This window comes from Ailuropoda melanoleuca, chromosome 2, assembly GCF_002007445.2.
Source record: "Ailuropoda melanoleuca isolate Jingjing chromosome 2, ASM200744v2, whole genome shotgun sequence".
NCBI lineage: Eukaryota > Metazoa > Chordata > Mammalia > Carnivora > Ursidae > Ailuropoda > Ailuropoda melanoleuca.
This window is the reverse complement of record NC_048219.1, coordinates 120,032,425-120,057,811: the sequence shown is the minus strand read 5'-3', so window position 1 is coordinate 120,057,811 and position 25,387 is coordinate 120,032,425. Positions and strand designations below refer to the sequence as shown.

General features: G+C 35.5%; 1 protein-coding gene across 7 annotated transcripts in view; it reads right to left on the bottom strand.

Annotated features, from left to right (window-relative positions):
- MBD5 (methyl-CpG binding domain protein 5) overlaps positions 1 to 25,387 on the bottom strand; it is a 448,730-nt gene that overhangs the window by 63,529 nt on the left and 359,814 nt on the right. For 5 of the 7 annotated variants that reach the window (XM_034654540.1, XM_034654547.1, XM_034654546.1 and 2 more), the window contains one exon: positions 8,937 to 9,110. The exons of 1 other annotated variant lie outside the window; for it this stretch is intronic. The gene's annotated coding sequence lies outside the window, so the exon portion shown is untranslated. Of the gene's footprint in view, positions 1 to 8,936; positions 9,111 to 14,711; positions 15,027 to 25,387 lie in introns of all 7 variants that reach the window. One more of the 7 variants, XM_034654544.1, reaches the window with a different exon arrangement.

Below are 25,387 nucleotides of genomic sequence, written 5' to 3'. Positions count from 1 at the left end.
GAATTTTGTGCTACCCTGGACTCCCAGTTTTGTAATAGTAATAGACCCTGATTATTGAACCTGTTTTTTGACAGTCCTTTTTCATGCTTATTTTATTGCCTTGCTTTTCCCTATAAAAAATTTTTAAAAGTCTGTGGTCATTAGATTGGACCGGCTCTCATTCTCCCTACTTTTGAGCTTTTTGATCATTTGATGCCTGTTTTCTTTTTTCTTTCTTTTTTCCTTCCCTTCCCCTTCCTTCCTTCCTTCCTTCCTTCCTTCCTTCCTTCCTTCCTTCCTTCCTTCCTTCCTTCCTCTTCCTCTCTTCCTTTCTTCCTTCCTCTCCTTTCTCTCTCTCTCTCTCTTTCTCTATCTCTTTCTTTCTTTCATTTGCCTGCCTCTTGCATGTGACTCCAACTTCCATGAGACAGGCTGGCTCACTCCATTAAGTAATTTGTGTATCTGCCAGATAATAACATTGGATTGATTCCTGCCAAATGTCTCTCTCATATTTCAGTAATGAAAAAAATATCTGATGGCTGGGTTTTGCTTAGACCAGCAGTTCTCAAAGCATGGTCCTAGGACAAACATCATTATTGTCAGTAATGCCCAAGAACTTGTCAGAAATACAAATGCACAGGCCTGGCCCCAGACTTAATGAATTAGAAACTCTGGGGGCCACTCTGTTCTTTAAGAAGCCTCCGGGTGATTCTGATGCATGCTCAAGTTTGAGACCCACTGGCTTAGACTAATGCCCTTGTCTCCTTCCCATATCTACATGGCCATTTTATATCTCCACACGATGCAGGCAGCCAGCCCTCTACTCCCTTTTGGCCCTGGGAGGGTCATCGTTTTTTTGCTGATACTTCAGTTTTCTAGAAGCAGTTCAGTTGCAAGGGCCTTAGGGACTCCTCACAGAGCAGAGGTCCAGTAACCACACAGTTATTGTTTATTTATCTGTAAGTGGCCCTGATTTTCTCAACATTCATTTTGTGAATTTGGAAAATTCAGAGATGTTTGACGGTGAAAATTAAAATTGAAATAAAATGTGAAATAAAATCTCACTCTTGAATAACCACTGCAAACCTGAATGTACTTTCTTTCAATCACTGTTTTTAGAAAGTTTTAAAAGCACATTTTAAAAAAGAATTTATAATAACAATAAACCACCACTCCAAATTCACAATGTAAGCATTTTGTCAGTTTTGCTTATTTTTAAAAATAAAGCACTATTACAGATACAGTTAAATACTATTTCCCTCCTCCACCCCATCTTTTTTAGTCCTATTTCCTCCTCTTCTACCTTAAAGGCAAGCACCATCATGATTCTGGTCCTCATTCTTCCAGGCTATGCATTTATAGGTTTATTCCCTATGTGTATATGTAAACAATATTTGGTATTTTTATATGTGTTTAAAATTTTTATATAAACACAATTACACATATATATCATTCTGCAACTTGCTTTTTAAAATTCAACACATTGAGAGCTATCTCAGTTGAGATACATAAATCTATCTCTCTTGCAGATATATAGATCCAATTTGTTAGTTTTTAACATCTGAATGGTATCGTATAGTATGAGTATAGAACTATTCACCTATTGGTATATTTATCATATTAATGTTAGGTTGTACGGGCTGCACATTCTCAACTTTTCACATATTGCCAAACTGCTCTCCAAAGTTGCACTGATTCCAAGTTTTTTCCATGTTATAAACGCATCTTTTTCCTTTAAATACTGAATCATTACCACTTTATACTTTATTTTCACCCTAAGCATTTTACTATGGCATTAAATATTTTTCCAAAATATGACTTCTAATTGCTGGATAGAATTTTTGGGGATACATCTATATCTATATCTATAATTTATTTAATTCCCTTTTGTGAACATAGATTTTCTCCTGAATTTTTGCAACTACAAATAAATCTGAGACAAATATATCTGTACATAAATCAATAGCCATTTTGTTAATTTACTGAGAATTATTTGTTAAAACAGAATTGCATAATTTTTTAAAAAATATTTTATTTATTTATTTGACAGAGAGAGACAGTGAGAGAGGGAACACAAACAAAGGGAGTGGGAAGGGAGAAGTAGGCTTCCAGCCAAGCAGGGAGCCTGATGTGGGGCTCGATCCCAGGACCCTGGGATCATGACCTGAGCCGAAGGTAGACCCTTAACAGCTGAGCCACCCAGGTGCCCCAAAACAGAATTGCATAATTTTAAGAGCCTTGATAAATTTCTTAAAGTGACAAAAGTGTAGTTTTGGGAAAGCACTTTAGGCCATGGTTCAAACTTTTGAAACCCATGTATGTCCTCTTCTATTAAATATGAAAATCTTCTCTTTGTCTCTAAGATTCTGATAACTTTATCACTTACATGGACCCATCATTCAAGATTTAGTCAAGATTTATTTTTATAGTTTAAAGTATAAAAACAATAGTTTCTCCTCTTTTCTTAATTTAACATAAAAAACTACGTATCTACAACATTTTTCCTTCATCTCCCCTGGAGATTCCGTTATGACCTTGTTTATATGGCTTGGTTTAAGCCAAATAGACACAGGTTAAAACAGAAAATATATCGTGATATGAAAGGTACCTCCATCTCACTAATACTCAGGATCAGGGATAGGTCTGACACTTAGGACAGAATTGAAATTTATTTCACAAACAATTCTGGCAGCAATAATAATTCAAAAAGTGGTGTGTGTGTGTGTGTGTGTGTGTGTGTGTGTGATGTTCTCAGGAGATTACCACAAATCTGCCAACATTTTTATTTTCCTACTTCCTTTCAATATGTAAATAGTCTGAGAATTGGCTTTTGGTGAATTGAATTTAGTGGCTTGATTGACTTCTTTGCATTGGCTTTTTCTGACCATTCAGAATTCAAATTAGATGTCACATCTTCCAAGAGACTACAATATACACCATAGGGAATCTCTCAGACTTTAATTCATCCATTTGTTTGTTATTTATTTGTTTGTTTGAGGGTTATCTCTTCCCAGTGGAATGTAAACTCCCTCACAGCAGGGATGTGTCCCTCTAGGTCCTTCCTATATTCCTGGCTCCAGGTAGTGCCTGGCCTGCAGCAGGTACTTAAATATTTCCTGAAGACGGTGCATATTCTAATTAGTAAGCATAGTTTCATATTCTGATTTTTGCCATGTAGCTTACAAAGATTTTTTAGCAATACATGCATCTAAAATGAAAGAGAGGTTTTTAAAAGAAGCCCATAGAAGCCAATGAGTATTAATGATGACAAAATATACAAAAGATTTTTTGCTTTAGATCTGTCCCTGATGATCTCATAATCTCTGAGTGATAATTTCTGTGTAGAAAGTATGACAGGGCTTCTAAGAAAATTAACAAACTGACTTTATGCTTCATTTGTAAAGTGCATCAGTTTTATTTATGAAGTAGTTTATATACACATTTTAATTGGACTAATAAAGAAACCATTAAATGAATCCAACAATATAAAAATTAAACTTATATTTCAATAGGATGCTAATTAATGCAATAGACCTTTTTTCATCTGCTTTACTGACATTCTTGCCGACCTAAGAATACACTCACTAGTTAATGCAGTGTTAAATGTATATTTTAAAAGTATTCTCAAAACATCATGAAGACTATCAGATTATGACATCATGAAAACTAGTAAGTAGCTATTCTTCATAAATCTTTCTGAATAACATCAAACATTATAAATTCTTCTGAATTATGTCACACAAACTTGACTAATGGTAAAAATAATAAATTGATTTTTGAGTCCTGTGATATCATGAGTAAATTCTATTAAAATGTTTATAATGACATCACACATTGATCTTGTGCCCAGTGGAGTTCCTTGGATGTGTAGTAGGATAAAATGAATACCAGATGAACTGCTGATTTATCAAGATAAGACTATGTAATTCAGGTAAAATACCAATATTTCATCTATTATATAATTCTAAGTCATCATTTATACTTTTTATGCTATGATTATCATCTTAGCCCTTGAAATATTTAAAGCTAAGTAAGACGTCTGTTCCATTCCAACGTTTGCAAGTGAACGCCTCATGTTCTCCAACTGAGAACAAGTCTCACATAAAACCTACCTCTATACTTAAATTCCAAAATAATATGTACACATAACAGATATGATTGGATTAAAAAATAACATCAGCATTAGCATTTTGGAGAGTAATGTCTGAGTGGCTACAACATTATCATTTGATTGGGTAATAAATGGATATACTCATAATCTTTCCATCATTAGTTAAATTATGCTTGTTAGAGCAACCCTAAATCACGTTTCTCCTTTTCAATTATCTTTCACCCTCATATCAGTTATTCAAACAGCTCCTTCACAGCACTTAGGCAGCCCTCCCATCCAACCTTCCCATCTGTTTCACCTTTCACCTATTTATTCAAGCTACATGCATTTTTATTTATGAGCACACTTATCTTGCAGTTACATCTTTTTTCATTTTAAAAAAAATTCCCCGTAGATTATCCCTATATTCATTCTGGTTGTTGCTGTCATTTGGTTCTTATCTTCACTGTGCAGCCACTTATTCTAAAACATACTTCTCGGATGCATCCAATGTAAGGCTCTATCAGGCTCTACTATCCATCAGGCTCTACTTTGCCAAACTACCCTCAGCACATTTACATTTGTTTTATACAGTTGTGTTGGGGTACCATAAGCACATCTTTCCAGTACTGATTACTGAAGCTCTCTAGTTCCAAATGTCTTTGCTCTTTTAGGGCAGAAAGGTGTAAACTTTCACAACCTATACATGAGGGATTATACTCACATAGGAAGGTTACATTTTTCCCAAACTCTAATGGTATGGGGATAGGCTCCTCAGAATGAGGCCAGTTCTTAAAGTCAAGGTAACAGGCATCTTGGCCTATGCCCATCTATGGGGAGGGGAATTACTTATATCCATTTCTAGCTACCAATGTTAGGTAACTTATATATTCTAGTCACGTAGAAGCCTTCAGAGAGCTAAGTGTTGAGTATAGTAGACTGCAAATGGCCTCAAATACTCTGTAGCCCCTTTTATCAGGAGGTAGGATTTATTACTCCACACTTTGAATCTGGGCTGGCCTTGTGACTTGCTTTGACCAATGGAATATGATGGATATACTATTGTTCAAGTGCTGAGTCTAAACCTTGAGAGGCCTTGCATCTTCCATTCTTGCTTCTTGGAATGCCATTGTGACAAGAACAACCTGAGCTAGCCCGCTTAAGAATGAGAGTCTAGGTGGAGAGAGACAAGCCCAGCTAGTCCAGCCAGTCCAGCTAAGGGCTTAGACATATGAGTCCAGTCAACACCATGTGGAACAGGGATGAGCTGGTCCAGCTGAACCCAACCTACACTGCCAACCCACAAAATCATGACTATTTTTTCAAATAGCCAAAAATTATACAGAAAACCTGAAAGTCTAAAAATAGGACTTTATGTAAATTAATTACTGTATTGAGAAGCTATTATGTAGCTCTACCCTTTATTAGCTTGTGACCTTGGGCAAGTTTTAAAATTTCTTTCCTTTATAAAATAGAGATTATAGCCCTATAGAATTGTTCTGCGGATGCAAGTTAAAAGTCTTAAATCAGTGGCCAGAACACAGTAAGTAACCAAGTTATTATTTATACATAGCTATTAAAATCATGTTATGGAAAATTTAATAGCACTGGAAAAGATCTGTGATATTGTCAGGTGAAAAAACATACTACAAAGTTGCATGTATAATTATAAATCTTCATTTACAAAGATGCTGCTACATGTGGAGATGTGGAATACAGCAGTACTACCCTCTCAGTGGTTGTCTCTGGCTAGCAGGAAAATGAATGATTTTTATTTTCTTCATTGTTTTTCTGTATTTTCAAAATTTTCCATAGTAAAAATACGTTGGCTTTGCAATCAGGAAAAATATTATTTCCAAAAAACTAAATGTTATATCCATAGATCAGCCAATTAATGTTTTCCTGATCTTTGAAAGTATTAGGGAAACTTTTTATTGGAAATAGTTGGAAGCTATGTGCCTAGTATTATGCTATTATTTCTCTTTTTTGTTTTAGCCAAGTAGAGAAAAAGATACAAAATGCTGCATTAACCTTAATGTTCTAAATACTAGAAAAAAAATTAAGATCATCCTTTGGTTGGTTCTAAAATGCTTAAGAGTGTCACTCTTAATTTTCTGCTTGGAATACATCTTCCATTCCCACATTCTTGTTCATTAAACCAACTTCCGTTTATCTCGGTTTAAATGTCACTTCCTCAGAGAGGCCTTTCCTGGTTTCCCCAATCATTATTTGGTTTTCCAAGTCTAAATTGGGTACCTCTTGTAATTCTTCCTTATACTATGCAGTAATTCACATATATTACTACACATAACTGAGCTTTGTTTTCATCTTTGCCATTCTATATGACTGCAAAGAAAGAGCAATTGAGAGAGTTAATTTCAAGTTAAAGCTTCCCTTTGTGCCTTTAAAAATATTTTAGGAGGGGCACCTGTGTGGCTCAGTTAAGTGACCGACTCTTGATTTTGGCTCAAGTCATCATCTCAGGGTTGTAAGATCCAGCCCTGTACTGGGCTCTGCACTGGGCGTGAAGTCTGCTTAAGATTCTCTCTCTCCTTTTCCCTCTGCTCCCTACGCTCATGCAGTCTCTCTCTCTAATAAATAAATAAATAAATAAATAAAAATATTTAAGGAAGTGGAAAGTGAGGGTCGGTATACATATCTTGAAAATGTTTACCATGCATTCTTTTATTTATTTATTTGAGAGAGAGAAAGAGAGTGTGCAAGCAGGGGGAGGGGCTGATGGAGAGGGAGAAGCAGAGAATCTCAACAGATGGGTGCTTAGTGCAAAGCCTAAGGTGGGGCTCATCTCATGAACCTGAGATCATGACCCAAGCCAAAATCACAAGTTGGAGGCTTAACTGGCTGAGCCACCCAGGTACCCCCATTTTACTTTCTTAAAAGCTAAAAAGTATACAATCACCAGATCCCAAATATGTATTCTGTTAAAAAAAATTAGAGAAATGTTTTAAGTATAATAATAGGTTATACCAGCACATCTATAAACTAGCTGATAAACTTACTATACTGCTGAGGGAAAAATTATTTATGATTTCTTTCTGTATATTAGCCACCAGCAGAGTTTGCTATTTTTGTTTTTCTATAGTATAGTGAAGTTTCTCCTAGAGAATATTTCTAAAAAATATTTGTCTGCATTTACATAATCTATTTTAGAGTAGACTAAGAAAGTTTAAGGAGTAACTTTCACATTTCATGCATACATTACTGGTATCGTGGCCACTCCAGGAACAGCTCAATATATACAGGTCAAATCATTGCTGAGAAATGATGTATATCAATATTGTTTTTTCCCAAACTGTACTAAGAATGAGACAATTATGAAAACACCAATTTGAAGAGATATGCACCCCTATGTTCTGTTCAGCATAATTTACAACAGCCAAGATACTGAAGCAACCTAAGTGTCCATTAATGGACGAATGAGTAAAGAAGATGAGGTTACAATGGAATATACTCAGCCATAAAGAAGAATGAAACCCTGCCCTTTGTGATAACATGAATGGACCTAGTGGGTATTACGCTAAGTGAAGTAAGTCAGATAGAGAAAGACAAATACTATAGGATTTCACTTACTTATGGAATCTAAAAAAACAAATGAACAAACAAAACAAAACAGAAACAGACTCATAGATACAGGAAACAAACCTTTGGTTACCAGAAGGGAGAGGGGGCAAAATACATAAAGGAGATTAAGAGGTAAATCTTCCAGTTATAAAAAAGTCATGAGGATTTAATGTACAGCATAGGGAATATAGTCAATAATATTGTATTAACTTTGCATAGTGACAGATGGTAACTAGATTTATCATAGGGATCACTTTGTAAGGTATGAAAATATTTAATCACTATGATGTACACCTGAAATTAATAGGATATTGTATATCAGTTATACTTTAATTTAAAATTAATTAAAGAAATCATTGTTGGAAAAAAAAAGAATGAGACAATTACGAATTATGCCCACTTGGGGTTGCATAACATATTTAAACAACTAATATTTACATATTCTTTTACTTATAAGTGTTTAGCACTCTTCAATTCATCTGGCAATGGATACCCAGTTACTACTTGGAGTAACCAGTTCTGTACAGAGGTAATGGTGCCCCCTAGTAACCTTGAAAATCAGTTTACTCAATGCGGAAATAGGAAGACTCCTCAGCCATTGTAGAAACCCACCCAAAGACATTGTCTCTAAATATTTATCAGTATCTAGGAACACTCAGGTCCAATCAATGCCTCCAACAATTGTAATTAAATGTGAAAGATAACTATAGTCTAGTTGTTCAATAAGGTCTCTCAAGAAGGAAGAAGAGGAATATTGTCTCTGTGTGGATTCTAAAAACCGGAGTCCAAAGCATACAATTTTTAAGTCCCATGAAATAAGTGAACTGTTACTGTGTTTTTGTAGCTCATACATCAGGAACAAAATGAATGAGTAGTAATACCTGCAGATATTTTGTGGTGTCATATGAAAAGTGTCTCAAGGAAACTCCATTTAGCATTGGAGTGCTCACTGGAATGGCAAGGGAGGCAGAGAATACGTAGCATCCAAAGAAAACTTATGCACAAAGTATTCAGGTTGGAGAGGAAGGGATTTTCAGTATCATAAAACCAGGTATAAAGTATTTTAGAGAACATGCTGAAGAAAAGCAAAACCTGTAGAAAATGAAGTCTCTAATTTAACAAGTAGTTAAGCAAAATACAAGACCAAGTTACAAACAAGAGGACTCAAATCCCACCTGCAGAAGTGTTTGGCATGTACACGGTTTGAGAATAATAATAAAAGCGAATTAGTTGACAATATTTAAATGAAAAGATTTCACATGAAAATTTGCATTTCCTGCTTTACCTGAGAAACTGGACAATGTGATGACACTAGGTCAACATTCCTGCCTGGCAACAATTATCTGGAATGGAGCAGTGGCTGCTCCTTCAGAAAGGACTTGGCTCTCCAGTTCAGTGCAGTAGCTTCCTGCTTCATTCCCACCAGCCTGGCCTCTGTAGGCACTTGGGTTTCCAATCTCTGGAATAGAAAGGACCTTGAGATAAGGCTTGAAGGACTCACTGTAGCCCTTGACAAGAAGTACAGCTTATTTTTTTTCAATGACCACTTAACCTACACTTCATAGTTTCTTCACAAGTGTGGAGAATGAACTCTTGGTGGATCATCATGCATTATTAGTATGTGAAGGAGTGCTAGTAAGGCAGCTAAAACCAAGAACAAACAGTTAATTTTCTTGATAAAACTGAGATGGCTGAAACCATGGTGATTTTTGAGTTAGAAGAGGCAGAGGGTACACAGAATTCTCACTCAACTTCAATCTTCTATCGCCCCTTCTTTCTCAGCCCCATCATCAGTTATACCACATTAGCATTATCTCAAGAATTCATCTGGGGATCAAAGAATTATGGAAACAAATTGTACATTACCATTATTGAGTTATAAAATGCCAGCCCCACTGACTTTTAATATTGTTCCCTTTCAGCAAATAAGAAAAAATATTATAAGGACTTTCAACAGTGTATTTGAGACCTTATTACCCCTTACTCGATTTTCTCCTAGCCATCAAGGAGACATTGACAAGATTCTTTCTTGGTCAGGGCAAAATAATCCTTGGGACAGTATAGCTCATTTTGTTCTGTTTCCATGGCTAATGAACAATCTTCTGATTTTTGTTGGATTTCACAGGTGCTTTGATAGCGTCAAGTTCATAATTTGGATATCAGGCACAAGTATTTCAGTCAATGAAAGCAAGTAAATAGTCAAATGGGTTATGTTTGGCTTCAATTAGTTTCTTGTAAATACAGGTGATCTGTATCAGACCCTAGAGGCCCATTACCCATGAGAACAATGGCAAATAAATTTTTCTTTATTTTATTTTCTTGCTTTATTTTTTAAAGTAATCTCTATGTCCAACGTGGGGCTTGAACTCATGACTCTGAGATCAAGAGTCACATGTCTACTGACTAAGCCAGCCAGGTTCCCTCAACTTTTTCTTTTAGTTGGAAGAGTAGGGACCATATCCTAGACCATAATTACTCCACAGGGTGCTTCTCCATCTTTGGGTATTTCCTGATAGCCTACTTGTTCTTTTTTCTTTTTGTTTTTAGGCCAAAGGAGGACAGGGGAATGTGTATAGGATGTGGTGTATATATGCTTGAACATTCCTCAGAAAGCGGCCAGGAGGAACAAAGGAGCAACTAAAGGATATGGAACCAAGATTAAATAACTATGTTCCTATAATCCTGATGTATTAAAGTACTCCATACATTAGATTAAGTGTTTTGAATTTTTACTGGGCATCAACTACATGTGAAGCACAGTAATGGATACAAAGGGACTGGACATAAATAGCATACATGCCTGAGAGGTGGAGGGCAGGGAGTGGGGCAATCAGGGAAACAGGTAATTACAACACTGAATCACACTGGCTACAACAGGGCTAAATATGGAGTGATAAAGGAGCACAAAGAAAGAGCTAGTCTAGTTTTCAGGGATCAGAGAAAGGGGGATGCAGGATACATTTAGGGGTGCACTGACGTTAGACAAAGAAAGGTTAGTAGGAGACCTGAAACTTCATCTCATCCATGCAAATGATCTTAGTTCCAAAAGATTAATATTAAAGATTTTACATTTCTGTCTGATAATAACAATTCCAACATTTTTTTTTAAGCTGGTAAGCTAGCATAAAGGTCTCATTTTGTCAGACCTTTTAACCTTCAGATGGGCTAAGTGATGAAGCATTAATGAATATTTTCCACAGGAAGATCTGGATGCCTGCCTCATGCCTGAAATAGAAAACGGTGACCTGACATCCAGATAAGCAAATATTGTTTTCTAGAAGAAATACTATCAAAGGACAATGATTCACTTCAACAAGAAAGTATTATTAGATGTGACGGCACTGGAAGCAGAAGCTAAAAGGAGCAAGATATGGATGAAGGAGTCTCAGCCTGTAGATAAAGTCATTAAAAACCATTTGGAAGTATATCTTTTAATAAAAGAAGTTCATAAGTGATGACAATAAGATGACTACTATTCTAAAGCTATTCTAGACAAATATATGAATATTAGCTGACTTCCTACCATCTTCTGGGAACAGCACTGAGCATTTTATACAAATATCTATTAGCTCATTTAATCCTTGTCACAACCCTATAAATAAGCACTATTATTTTTTCTTTTCTAGAATTAAGGAAATGGAGGCAAGAGAAATTAAATAACTTTACCTTCTCTTTTCCTCTCTGGTAATTTATATCCCCCTTTCCTATTTTATTGTTTTTCTCCATAATGTTTGCCCTATATTACATTTACCCTATTGCTATTTCCTCTACATTGTTAACATTTACCCTCTTGTTATTTCCTCTGATAAGAACATAGGCTCTGTGAGCACATGGCCATATAAGTCATCAAAACAGAAAGACTTCCCTATAATTTACTGCTTTAGGTTTAATACTCCTTGAAAGCTGGCTGTCTCACAACTTTTTTATTTCTCACAGCGCAAAGTATAGAACCTTACACATGCTGGAGTTAAAAATATTTGTTGAGTGAATGATGAGCATAATTAATCAGTAAGCATGTACTGAGCCTTTGTCATGCTTAGCACTGCACATGTCACTGTCAGATAGGGAAGTACAAAATACCGTCAGTGTTCTCAGAGAACTTAACACCGAGAAACAGAAATAGATAGATGCATGAGGAGTACCCAGGGGTACAAAATAAGAAGGCCTCACATTTCATCACTTCCATTCTTCAACCTAATGATGTCTGAAAATGCTTATTTACCACTCCTCCCAAGACACCCTAAGTAGTTTGCTGCATTAAACTTTTGTGGAAATGCCAGGATTGTTCACAACTCCATGTCTATGCACGTGTTATTCCCTGGACATAAGATTTTTTCTGCATTCTTTTTTTTTTTTAAGATTTTATTTATTTATTTGACACACAGAGTACAAAGAAGCAGAGTGGTAGGCAGAGGGAGAGGGAGCAGAGCAGAGAGTCCAATGTGGGGCTCGATCCCAGAACCCCGGGATCATGACCCGAGCTGAAGGCAGACACTCAACTGACGGAGTCACCCAGGTGCCCCTTCCTTCTGCATTCTTAAAGCAACTTCGTGCTTTTTTTTAAACTCTAGTGTCAACTCCTCCATGAAGCCCCCTCTAGTCTCCTGCTCAGAGTTACTTATTCATTCCTCTCTCATTCTACAGTGCTGTTTACATGCTGACCAAACTGTTTTATGTACACACATTCCTTGTTTCATATAGCTTTGTTTTTGTGGTTGCCAAACACATTACCAGGTACATGGTATGCAATGTGCTTTGAGTCGAATTATTTGTTTTTCTCACCTTTGAAAATGCTAAAGAACATTCTTACTCTCCTGAAATGTCATAAAATAGTAAAGTTCTTGTTAGTCATATGTTAAAACCACCCAGTGATGTATGAAGGTGGCTAATTGCAGGTGTGTATTCCACCACAATCAAAGGAGGCTGAACAGAATCTACTTTTTTCTTATTCTATGTGGAGTACAATTTCTAAATTTGAGGACTGTCTACAGTGCCTAGAAGAGTGCCTGGCACACAGAGAATAACTTGTTGAGTAAATGCAATGAATGCTTGTATACAAACTAAATGCCGTGGCATAAACTAAATGTACTATAGAAACTCAGAGATGAGGTAACAAGTGATAGAACAGTGAGCTAATGGTTAGAAGTGTGGCATCTGAAATTTTCTAGCTGTATATAACTTTGAGTAAGACAACCTGAGCTTTACTTTTTCAATTTGTAAAATTAATGGCTTGGACTAGATTAGTATTTTTCAAATTATTTTAGGTATAGGTCTCTTTTATCTAATGAAATCTAAATGAACTCTCCATTATATAAAACAGAAAAAAGAGACTTACTGGTAATAATTCATTGTGTAAGACCAAATTATATTACTTATTAAAATCCATCAATAAAAATAAGGCACTATTTTGACTAGTAAAAAGTATGAAGTCAAGAGATATGGGTGACAGTTGCAATTTTAAATCATCTTCAAAAGCGTCATTTTTGTACTTTGTTTTGGCTTTCTAATATTGATACAGTTCTTTTTTTTAAAAAAGATTTTATTTATTTATTCGACAGAGACAGCCAGCGAGAGAGGGAACACAAGCAGGGAGAGTGGGAGAGGGNATTCTTTTTTTTTTTTTAATTTTATTTATTTATTCGACAGAGACAGCCAGCGAGAGAGGGAACACAAGCAGGGAGAGTGGGAGAGGAAGAAGCAGGCTCATAGCGGAGGCCTGATGTGGGGCTCGATCCCATAACGCCGGGATCACACCCTGAGTCGAAGGCAGACGCTTAACCGCTGTGCCACCCAGGTGCCCCTCTAATATTGATACAATTCTGATTACCACAGAAAAGCTATTGCCAAAGGCAACCTTTTTTTTTTTTTAAATATTGAATTTGGCTTTGGCAACATTAAGATCTCTTGCAATTAAAATGGTCTAGAAGCTTGAAGGAAGAAAGAGTAAAGAAAATCTTGTTTCCAAGACTGACGGAGTGTATCTAATCATTACTCATGTTTCTGGGCATAAATGTGAAATATGGGCAAGAAATACTCAAAACTAAAATTAAGCATGAAAACTTCCTTTAATACAATATTATCATATTAATTTGCCATTGCAAAACTGTTGAGGAGTGATAAGGACACATGGCAGAGAGATGACCCTCTGTCGTGTCTGTATTTATTCAATGAAGCATACATGTTGCAGCAACGCTCTCACTTGTATAACCTGATTTGGATATATCATAACTCAAGCTTTTAAAAAGCCCAGATAAAGCTTAAAAATAAAAATGCATACTCATAAGAAGTTCAAATATGTATATGAATATTGGTGGGAAAACTTTAGTCAGCAGTCCATAAAAATATAAACTAGTAGCATGGTTTATTTTTGTTTCATGATGTTTATGTGCTTGTTTCATGATGTGTTTACAACTTGGTATAACACACTTTGAATGCACATGTTACATTTATTACAGTGTTAATATATTTTTAAAATTTAAATTTGTGTCCAACATTTGGAAAACTTTGAAGAATCTCTTCTGAGCTGGATGTTCTTCTGGTCCATCCAATTCTATCATTTCTACCTAAGCTAGAAAAGTGAGAGAGACTTCATAAAGATGACTTCAACTTTTCAACTCAATCTCATATATGTTTACTGAGATAAGACACTCACGGAACAGGAAAAAGCCTGATTAGATTGAAGTGGAGAATTGTGTTAGGAAGTATCATGAATATAGCTTTAAAAAATATGTCCATCTTCCTTGTATAGGGCAGATCTCTACTATGTACATAAGCTCAAAAAAGTTTTGGTGTCATAAATTCATGACATTCTAAGCATTGCTGGTCTATAGGTATCTTAACTTATAAACGCAATTTCATTCTTATATAGTCATTTGCTGACAATGACATCTGTCAGAGGAGAAAAACTTGTCAGTGATTTTGCCATTATTTACTTGAGGAACATATTCTGATTTGAACTGCAAAGGAAACTCTCTTAACTGACCTCCACTTAAATAATCCATCAATTAATCAAAACAGCATTTCTATTTGAAAACAGACAAATGTTCACCTCTGCTCTTACCATTTGAGTTGTATGCTTTCCAATATTAGTTGTGTTGTTTCCAAGGCTGTCTGAGTCAATAACAACACTTGTTGGTATAATTTAGGAATTTAATAAAATATTTTGTAAACTAATGAAATGTAAGCATAAAAGGAGAATGACTGTTTCTGTGAAAATTAAGTTGAAAGCATAACATTTAATACCAGCCTCCTAAAAATGAGGTCAAATAGGATGGGAGAGTGGAGAATCTTGGTGGGGGGCAACCCTAAAAATCTTGAATAATTTTGAATTCAGATTATCTTGCAAGTGTCTTCGAATTCTTGTTCTTCTCCAAAGCTAAAAAAACAAAAACAAAAACAAACCACCTTGGTATAAAGACACTGCTGTACTCCAACAAGTAAACTCATAGGGAAAGGTTTTGGCTTAAAAAGACTGCTGACTACTCTTAACTATAATCAACTGATGGTTCCCAGAGGGGAGGTGGGTGAGGGGATGGGGGAAATAGGTGATGGGGATTAACGACTGTTCTTGTTCTGATGAGCACCAGGTGTTGTATATAAGTGTTGAATCATCAAACAGTATATCTGAAACTAATATTACACTGTATATTAACTAACTAGAATTTAAATAAAAACTTAAAAAAGTATGGGGCGCCTGGGTGGCTCAGTCGTTAAGCGTCTGTCTTCAGCTCAGGGCGTGATCCCGGCGTTCTGGGATCGAGCCCCACATCAGGCATCTCCTCTGGAAGCCTGCTTCTTCCTCTCCCACTTCCCCTGCTTGTTCCCTCTCTCACTGGCTGTCTCTATCTCTGTCAAATAAATAAATAAAATCTTAAAAAAAAACCTTAAAAACGTGAAAAGGTTATTGACTGAATGTATATTTATAGATTACAGATTGAAACGTTTAATTATAAGTATTTTTAATGATTCTCTGCTTTAACACATCTTTTCAATTAATAAATCAACTATAGGTACAGATTGTGATGGATAAGAGGCCTTCTCTTATAAATTCATGTTGAAATGATGAAGTTGTTTGGGACTGAAAGTCTATTTTCTTTTGATTCTCATTATTTTAGAAACATACTGATAAGGAAGTTTTATATAATTATTGAATGAAGAATCTTAAGTGAGAAATGAACTTTGAAAACAGATATACCTAACAATATCCTAAAAATAAGTGACACCAAAAAATGACAGAATTACAATCAGAAAGTAATCAAAGTACAGTCTACATACATTTCTCAGAAACTGATATAAATGATTAGAACTACATAAAATGCTCAATCTAATGGAAATACACCGAGGATTATACAGATCAGTATGAATTATAAATGCACATTTTATTTATTTATTTATTTATTTATTTATTTATTTATTTATTTTAAGGATTTTTACTTATTTATTTGACACAGAGAGAGAGAGAGCAGAAGTAGGGTGAGCAGGAGAGGGAGAAGCGGGCTTCCCGCCAAGCAGGGAGCCTGATGTGGGCCTTGATCCCAGCATCCCGAGATCATGACCTGAGCCAAAGGCAGATGCCTAACCAAATGAGCCACCCAGGTGCCCCTATAAATGCACATTTTAAAAAAGAGCACGTGAGATGGGAAAAATTAGCACAACATGGTGGTTGAGAGCATGGATTCTGGACCTAGACTGGTGGAATTAAAATTTCAGCTCTATTACTTGTATAGACTTAGGATAAGTTACATTTATGTCCCTCAGTTTCATTTGCAAAATGCAGATAATAGGGTGCCTGGGTAGCTCAGTGGTTAAGGGTGTGCCTTTGGCTCAGATCATGATCCCAGAGTCCTGGGATCGAGTCCTGCATCAGGCTCCCTGCTCGGCAGGGGGCCTGCTTCTCCCTCTGCTCCCCTCTCCGCTTATGCTCACTCTCTCACAAAAATAAATAAATAAAAATTTTTAAAAAATGAAGATAATAATCATGTCTACCACATAGTGTTGAGCAAATTGAATAAATGAAGATTTGTTAAGTATTTAGTGTCTGGCCCATAGTAAGTATTATGTAAATATTTGATAAATAAAAATAACTGGCCATAAAGACAATCTCGAAGATTCCATACAACTGAAATCACATAGAATGTATCATCTCATTAATTTCCATAAATAAAAAACATCTTAAGAAAATAATATCTTCAAATACCCCTGTGTTTGCAAATTTGAAAAAGTGACTCATGTATAGGTAGTCTTGAAAATCAATATGAGGTCAGTGATCATAATTTTATAGCATAATCCAAAATGTGACCTTATTTGCCAGAACATGCCTTATTAGACAAGACAGCAGTATGAATAGAGTTGGATTTCTGCATTATTGAGTATAGACATGGAAAAAGCAAAAACAGAATAGATCACATTTGCAATTTAGTAACAAACTGTTCTAAAAGATATACACAAATACCCACACAGTGTGTGTGTGAGAGAGAATGATAAAGCAAATATGGTAAAATGTTAATTGTTGAATTTGTATGTGTAGATAATAGATACATAGATAAATAGAAAAAAAGAGTACCTAATGAATAGATAATTTGCATAAACTATTATAACTTCTTGGTAAGCCTGAAATCAATTCAAAATAAAAAGTTTTAAAATGTAGAGAAAACAGGGACACCTGGGTGGCTCAGTTGGTTAAGCATCTGCCTTTGGCTCATCAGGTCATGATCCCAGGATCCTGGGATCGAGCCCCACATTGGGCTCCCTGCTCAGCAGGAGCCTGCTTCTCCTTCTTCTTCCTGCTCTGTCACTATCTGTCTTCCTCTCTTAAATAAATAAACAAAATCTTTAAAAAATTTTTAAAAATGTAGGGAAAACACAAACAAAATTAAAACAGGACCAGGGTTGTGGAGAAGGGTGGGTAAAAGAGAGAGGAGCAATGAAGTTTGAGATATGGCAAATGTGTTACTGACGATATGGAAAATAGAATCTAAACTGGAATAAAGGTCTATACAAGTTAAAGAACATGCAGGATAGGTATAAGAGAAGGAGAAAAGGAAATGTAAGTAGATAAAAGGCAGGAGAAATAGTCTGACCTGAAGGAGTTAAAATGTTGGGGAGATAAAATATGAGCCCATGAAAATTATACGGCAAAGTGATTAAATGCTCAAATAAATAAGGGGCAAAGTAAAATTCTGTATAAGGTTAGCAAAGGTTAATATAAAGGGCTACTATAATTTTGAATCTCTTCCTTACTTTACCTAACTCTCTCAGCCTCATATATAGGTTGGAATGACTCAAATTTAAGGTAAAGAACTATTTAGAAAGAAAGACAAGAAGGGAGAAAGAAAGAAGGAAAAGAAATATGTGGAGGCTATAGAAAATGAGAAAAATAACTCTAATCATTCTTGCATGATGGAGAAGGACGGAATTTGGGAGGGGGACAGATAGAGAAGGTAAAACCTTCTGGAGAAGTTGATAGAAATGGGCCCCTTCATAGGTATTTATATGAACTTGGATTGGTCTTGAATATTGACTAATGAATTGGTTTTGCATATTTAGCAAGACAAACAACTCATATGAGATATAGTTAATAGAAATAAAGAACCAGTGCTTGAAATCAATGTGATCATTTATTCAGAAACCTCACATTGAAAAATTATTAGAACCAACTTAGAGGGTAGCTGGGTATAAAACGAACATACAAAAAAAGAAAAGGATAATTGCCCTATCTAATAGTAAATTATATTAAAAAGTTGTAGTATTGAGGTACCTGGGTGGCTCAGTTGGTTAAATATCTGACTTTTCATTTCAGCTCCAGTCATAATCTCAGGGTCCTGAGATCGAGCCGGGTGTCAGGTTCTGTGCTCAGTGCAAAGTCTGCTTGAGATTCTCTTTCCCTCTCCCTGTCCCTCCCCCTCTGCCCCTCCCCCTGCTCTCACTCTCTCTCTCTCTAAAATAAATAAATAAAATCTTTAAAAAATTAAAAAAAGTTGTAGTACTGATGCAAGAATAGGCAGATAGTGTAATATGCAAATTTAGCTCATCATATAGGTGTCATTTTAATTTTATAGGAAAAGGATGGCCAATTCAATACACAGAGTTGGGACAATTGGATACTTAGTTGGAAAAAAAATAAGTTACTTCCATAACTCATGTAATTCACAAAATATATTCCAGATGATTCAAGACTTATGTAAAAAACACTAAATCAAACTAAAATATAAATGCATTAAGACAATATAAAAGAATATGTTTATTTGTGCCATATTCATGAAGGTCTTCTAAAAGAGATGAAAAACAAATTCCATAATGAAAAAGACTGCTCAATTTGACTACATCAAAATTTAAAACTTCCATTCAGCAAAAGAATCACCAAAAAACTTAAAAAAATAATTGATAGGCTGGGGAAAATATTCACAACATATTTAACAGTTGAAGCCTTAATATCTGGCTTCTAAAATCAGTAATAAAGAGATAAAAAGCCCAAAAGAAAAATGGACAGTAAACATGGATAGGCTGAGAAGAGTTAAAGCAAAGGCCAATACATTTTAGAAAGGATGCTCAATCTTAGTAGTAATCAGAAAATGCAAAATAAAGCAATAGGGAAGTATCAGTTTTAACTCATAAGACATGTAAACATTTTAAAAAAATTGGTAATGTCAAGTTTGGTTGAGCATGGGAAAACTAGTGCCATAAACCACTGGTAGAAGGAAAAACTATTACCTCCTTTTAGGAGGGTAAGGTATCAGTATCAATATGAATTTAAAACATGCATATCCTTTGAAACAGCAATCCCCCTTCATCATGCAAGGAAAAATAATCAAATATGTACACAAAGAATTATGTAAAATGATATTCACAGTAGCACTGATCATTAGAATGAAAAACACAAAACAACCTGAATGCCTATTAATTAGGGAATAGGTAAATAAATAATATAGCATTTATAATATGGAAGATAATGCAACACTTAAAAGAGGTAGTTCTATAAGTGCTATGGAAAGATTTCCAAGACATACTGTCAAGTGAAGAAAAGCAAGTTGAAGAACATATTCTGAGTGTAAAAACATTTAAGTGACATTTAAATATCACACATAACGTTGTAGTACTTTTAGTATTTATAGATAGTGAAATTGGGTTCCCTCTTACATAAAATACCATGAATTTCCAACCTTTCCTTCCTTGGGTGGTCTTAGTAAAAATAATCTTTGTATCTTAATCTTCAGAGACTAAAATTACATGTTAATTCAACAAACATGTACTGAGTACCCACTATATAAGTGCCCAAAAACAAATAATACATGGTATAATTCCTCCAAACCTTTTTGGAAATCACTTGGGAGCCTCACTTAAGTGGCATGAAGCAATCAAGTACTTAGAAGAGAATTATGTTTATTTTCAGCAATGGACACAGAGTTCTACTTTCAAGAACTGACTCAGGAATAAATTTTAACACATAACAGAGGTATATGAGGTCCAATTATTCATTTTACATACTGGTTTTCAATGTTCATTACCACGGACTTTAATATTTTATGGCAAAAGGGCCTAGAATGCTAAACATAAGCTTTTATAAAAGCATTTGTTTTTATTATGCAAATTTCCTTGGCATTCTTGAGCTTATAATTCAAAGTTTTTCCTCCATGACTTAAAATGCTTAAAAGAATTTTTTGGGGACTAAGAATGAAAACACAACAGCAACCTTGAGAGTAACAATGAACACATCAATGTATTATATTTGAGTTTTAAGAATACTCAGCATGGGGGAAACTGTTGGGCATCCGGATAAGCTGGGACTCTAAAACACTAAAGTTGGCTTAGGAGGCTTTAGAAACATGGAAGATAAGATGATGCAAACAATTTCATCTCTGGGGAAATCAATCTAATGCTAACGAAAAGCTTTCATGGCCACCTAAAACAGAGGCAAAGGAACAGCAAAAAAAGAAAAAAACATTAAAAGACTTAACTCTTTATTGCAGCTTTCTGTTTTCAAACCTCCAATTAATTATTAATATTAATTTAATATTTTTATTTTTAATATTTTAATATTTTTAATAGTTTTCTAGATGGATACTGATGACTCAGATTAACCTATCAGTCTCTACTGACATACAAAGTATCTAAAAAAGATTACATAGCTTTACCGAGCATATATTAACTGAGCAGTATTACTAGTTATTGATTCATTATATTGGTCAGAAAGATACCTAAATTAGAATCAGAAAACAGATGTTGACAAATCATCTATTAAACACAGCAGGCAACTACAACAACTACAAAACATAGCTATGAATTTTTATACTAAAAACGAGAGGGACAAATAAAAGGAGTTTGTCAAATTTGTAAGAAAATAATTCTGAAGCCCTCAAGCAAACTTCAAATTCAGACTACCAGGTCATTTCCTACTAGTGATAAACAATTAATAGATAAATCTGAAGATATGACTGCAATGATAATTCTAATGCTTCAAGCATGAACACTTCAATAGACAACGACAGTAATAATTTTTGTATTTTAATCATGAACACTTCAACAGATGAAATCACTAAAAAAAATGCCAGGATATTGTAATACAAGTGCTATGATTTACCTGTATTATATGACTAATGCTGAATAATGAAGAGATAAAATTCTACACTATTTCATATTTTCAACCATGGTTTTATATTAAATAAACATTGCCAAACAGCTCACTACTATGTAAGTTCTATTTTTTAAAGAAAATTCCTCAATCTACTTCATATATATAAATATTCATATAAATACAATTTAATATATAATATATATAAAATATAAGAGAGCCACTGAAAATTTTCATTAATCTTACAAAATACAAAAGAAGATATCATAAAAAATTAAAAATGAAAGTATATTTAGCAAAAATGCATTTTTTAAAAAAGATTTTATTTATTTATCTGACGCAGAGAGAGACAGCCAGCAAGAGAGGGAACACAAGCAGGGGGTGCGTGAGAGGAAGAAGCAGGCTTCCCAGCAGTGCAGGGAGCCCAATGTGGGGCTCGATTCCAGAACGCTGGGATCACGCCCTGAGCCGAAGGCAGACGCTTAGCGACTGCACCACCCAGGCGCCCCCAAAAATGCATGTTTTGAGATGATGTTGATGTTAATCTTTTTCATTGTTCATCAATAGATGCACAAGAATAACTGGGTCACAGTGAATTAGTAATTTGGATAATGAGAATTTTACAATACCTATGTCTTTTTCCCCCCTCATTGGACTTTTTTTTTTAAAGATTTTATTTATTTATTTGAGAGAGGGAGAGAGACAGCCAGTGAGAGAGGGAACACAAGCAGGGGGAGTGGGAGAGGAAGAAGCAGGCTCCTAGTGGAGGAGCGCAATGCGGGGCTCGATCCCAGGACTCTGGGATCGTGCCATGAGCCGAAAGCAGACGCTTAACGACTGAGCCACCCAGGCAGGGGCCCCCCTCATTGGACTTTTTAATACTTTAGTATTAAAGAAAATCTTTGTTATAAAGTGAATTTTATTCTAAACTTTATGATTTGCTTTCTCATCCAAAAACTCAACCAGGTATCAACTCAAATGAAATTATTTAAATCTTTCACTAGGGCCTATTATATATCGGACATAGTTCTAGGCACTGGGGACATTGTATTTGGGAGGCTTACATTGTAATGGTGGCGACAGAACAAAAACCAATAAGCAAATACATAAAATAACTGCAGGTCATGTTAAGTGCTATGTAAGAAATAAACAAGGGCCTAAGAGAAAACAAGGATTTGTGGGGGATGGGGTGGAAGGAGAGATCTCCCTCAGAGACAAGGGGAGTCTTCTCTGAGGAGGTGAAATTTGAGAGGCCTGAAGGATGAGAAAGAAACTGGACATAAGAATGGGGTGGGGGAGGAACACACGAGTATTCCAGGCAAAGGAAACAGCATGTGTAAAACTCTAGAGCTGAACATGAGCTGGGTGTGTTCTAGAACTGAAGTTAAGATTGATGTTGCTGGAGTGTAATGAGGAAAAGGGGGAGTGGCATGAGATGAAGTTAGAGAAACAGGCAAGGAAGGAACCATGTGGGGCCACCTTATTCATAATCATGTTTTGCATTTTATTTTATTTTAACTGCAATGGGAAAACAGAAGAGTTTAAGCAGAGGAGTCACAAGACCCTAATTGCATTTGAAGAAGGTATTTCTTTTTAGCTGTGTTAAGAATGGACTGGTAGAAGCAATCTGCTAGAAGTCTTTGTGATAAAAGCTGACAAAATTTTGGATGCCTCTTCACAACAGCCTCTTAAAACTACTTCTTTGTATTTAACTGAATAATAATAGGCAAAATTGGAATAATTGGATAAATGGGTCATATAATCTGGGGAATTGTAATAGTCTAGGAAGTACACATTGGGAGTGGTTACATAGGTATTTTAGACTTTGGAAAGCATATTTCAAAGTATTCAAAGAGGTAAAAGTGCATTGTAAGCATCTGTTATAAGGAAGGCAAAAAAGGTTTTGAATATTAAAAAAAAAAAAAAAAGAACATTCTGACCATAACCATCCAAACAGCCTAAGCCCAAAGATAAAGAAACCAGAGAGAAATCTGTAGAAGCTCAAGGGGTTGTACAGGGAGCTTTCTATATTGCTTAGGTATAAAGAAGCTGTATATAAAAGGCAAAAGGAAAGGCACATAAACCTGATTCAGCCTTCAAGACCGTGTGTGATTTGATCTCTGAATTCCACATTTTGTGAGTGTCTTTCCCTGACCATATTTTATGTGTCTCTCCAGTCATGTCCTTTTTTTCTATTCCCTGAATATGTCAAACTTATTTTTGACTTTGGGCTTTTGCAGTTGCTGTTCTTTGTTCTAACTCATCTAATACTTGAGCTCCAATATCACCTCAAAATGTCACCTTGTTTATTTTCTTCATAGCATATATTCCTAACTTAAATAAAATTACTGTTTATGTATTTATTGCCTTTCTCCCATCACTAGAATTTCAGCAAGAGAGCAAGGACTTTGTCTATCCTTTTCATGGCATTATCCTCAGTGCTTAGCACTGAGACCTTTGATAAATATTTATTGAATGGAAAGAAGAAAGAAAGGTAGAAGAAGGGAGGGAAACATGAAAAGGCATCTGAGAAAAATGTCAAAAGGTTTATCAAATCCAGAATGAAGTGGAGTTTAGAAAAATCCTAAAGATATAAAAGGTACTTTTATAGTTATAAATGGAACAGGAAGATAAGGGATACTTGGGCAAACAACTGCAATAATAAAATGAAATTAAAATAAAATTAAATTTCAATTTTGTTTCTATTTTCTTGATCAAAGAGAATAAATCTATGTCAAATGAAAAAATATATCTGATTAAGAATAAATCATAAAGGACTTTTGGCTTAGAGTCAAGATGCAATAAGAGGGGTGAGACTTGCCTTCTTGCTTGAAAGAACTCCCACCCAGAAAAAAACAGGCAAAATATATGAAACAATGTTTTTTTTTTAAGACACTAGACACCAGGCAATCAAAGGAGACAACCAGGAAACAAAGGAGAGGAGCCCTAGAACTGCCTTAGCTTATTGCCTTGAGTGAGTTTCCAGTCTATGTACAGAGAAGGTGAACCCAGTTGGAGCTCAGCAGATTCTCTAAGCTAAGGAGATATAGCTAAAGGGTCAGGGGAGACCAAGGCAGTGTGTGTTTTTCAGGACAGAGTGCTGGAGAAGAGTTGCAGAGAGAGAAATGCAGAGATCTGCAAAGGGTCCTCCCCACTTTTTAAATACAGGACTTGACCTATACTTTATTATTTTTTAAAGTAAGTTCTATGCCCAACGTACGGCTTGACCTCATGACCCTGAGATTAAGAGTCACATTCTCTACTAAATGAGCCAGCCAGGTGCCTCAGAGGGTTCCCTTTGAGTATTTAGCAGAGTATTGGGCAGTGAATGCAATGAGGAAACTAACTGAGGCTGAGGAAAGAATTTCCTGAGAGGATAGAGCAAATGGCACTTGACACTCACACTGGGCTGGGAACTGGAACACTTCATAACTTATGAGATACAGCATAGAGTACTCAGGTGTTTTGCTTAGTAGTGGGGAACAGGTAGACTTAGACAAAACACTTTTGGTATTGCCTAATGAGTTTTAAAAGCAAGACCTGAAAGGATCAAATTATTATTTCCAAGTAATTTAACTGCAATCCAGAGCAAACCTGAAAAATATTTAAATGCAAATACCCAGGACCCAACAGAGAAAATTCACAATGTCTAGCATCAAATAAAAATTATCATACATGGGGGTACCTGGGTGGCTTGGTCAGTTAAGCTCTGATTTTGGCTCAGGTCATGACCTTAGGGTCCTGGGATTGAGCCCCTTGTCAGGCTCCCTGTTCAGTAGGGAGTCTGCTTGTGCCTCTCTCTCTGCCCCTCCCTCTACTCATGTGCTCTCTTTCTCTCTCTTTCTCTCTCAAATAAATAAATAAAATCTTAAAAAAATTATCACATATGGAAATCAGCAGAAAAATAAAACACATAGTGAGATGAAAAACAGTCAGTCTTAGATGAACTTCCAGGGAATTATATTGAGTGAAAAAAACCAGTTCCCAAAGGTTACATATTATAGGAGACCACTTATTTAACATTTTTGAAATGACAAAATTATAACCGACTGAGTCACCCATGCACCCCTGAAATGACAAAATTATAGAAATGGAGAACAGATTAGTTGTTGCAGGGGTAGGGATGGTGGTAAGGTGGGCAAGATAGAAGTGGGTTTGGTTATAAAAGG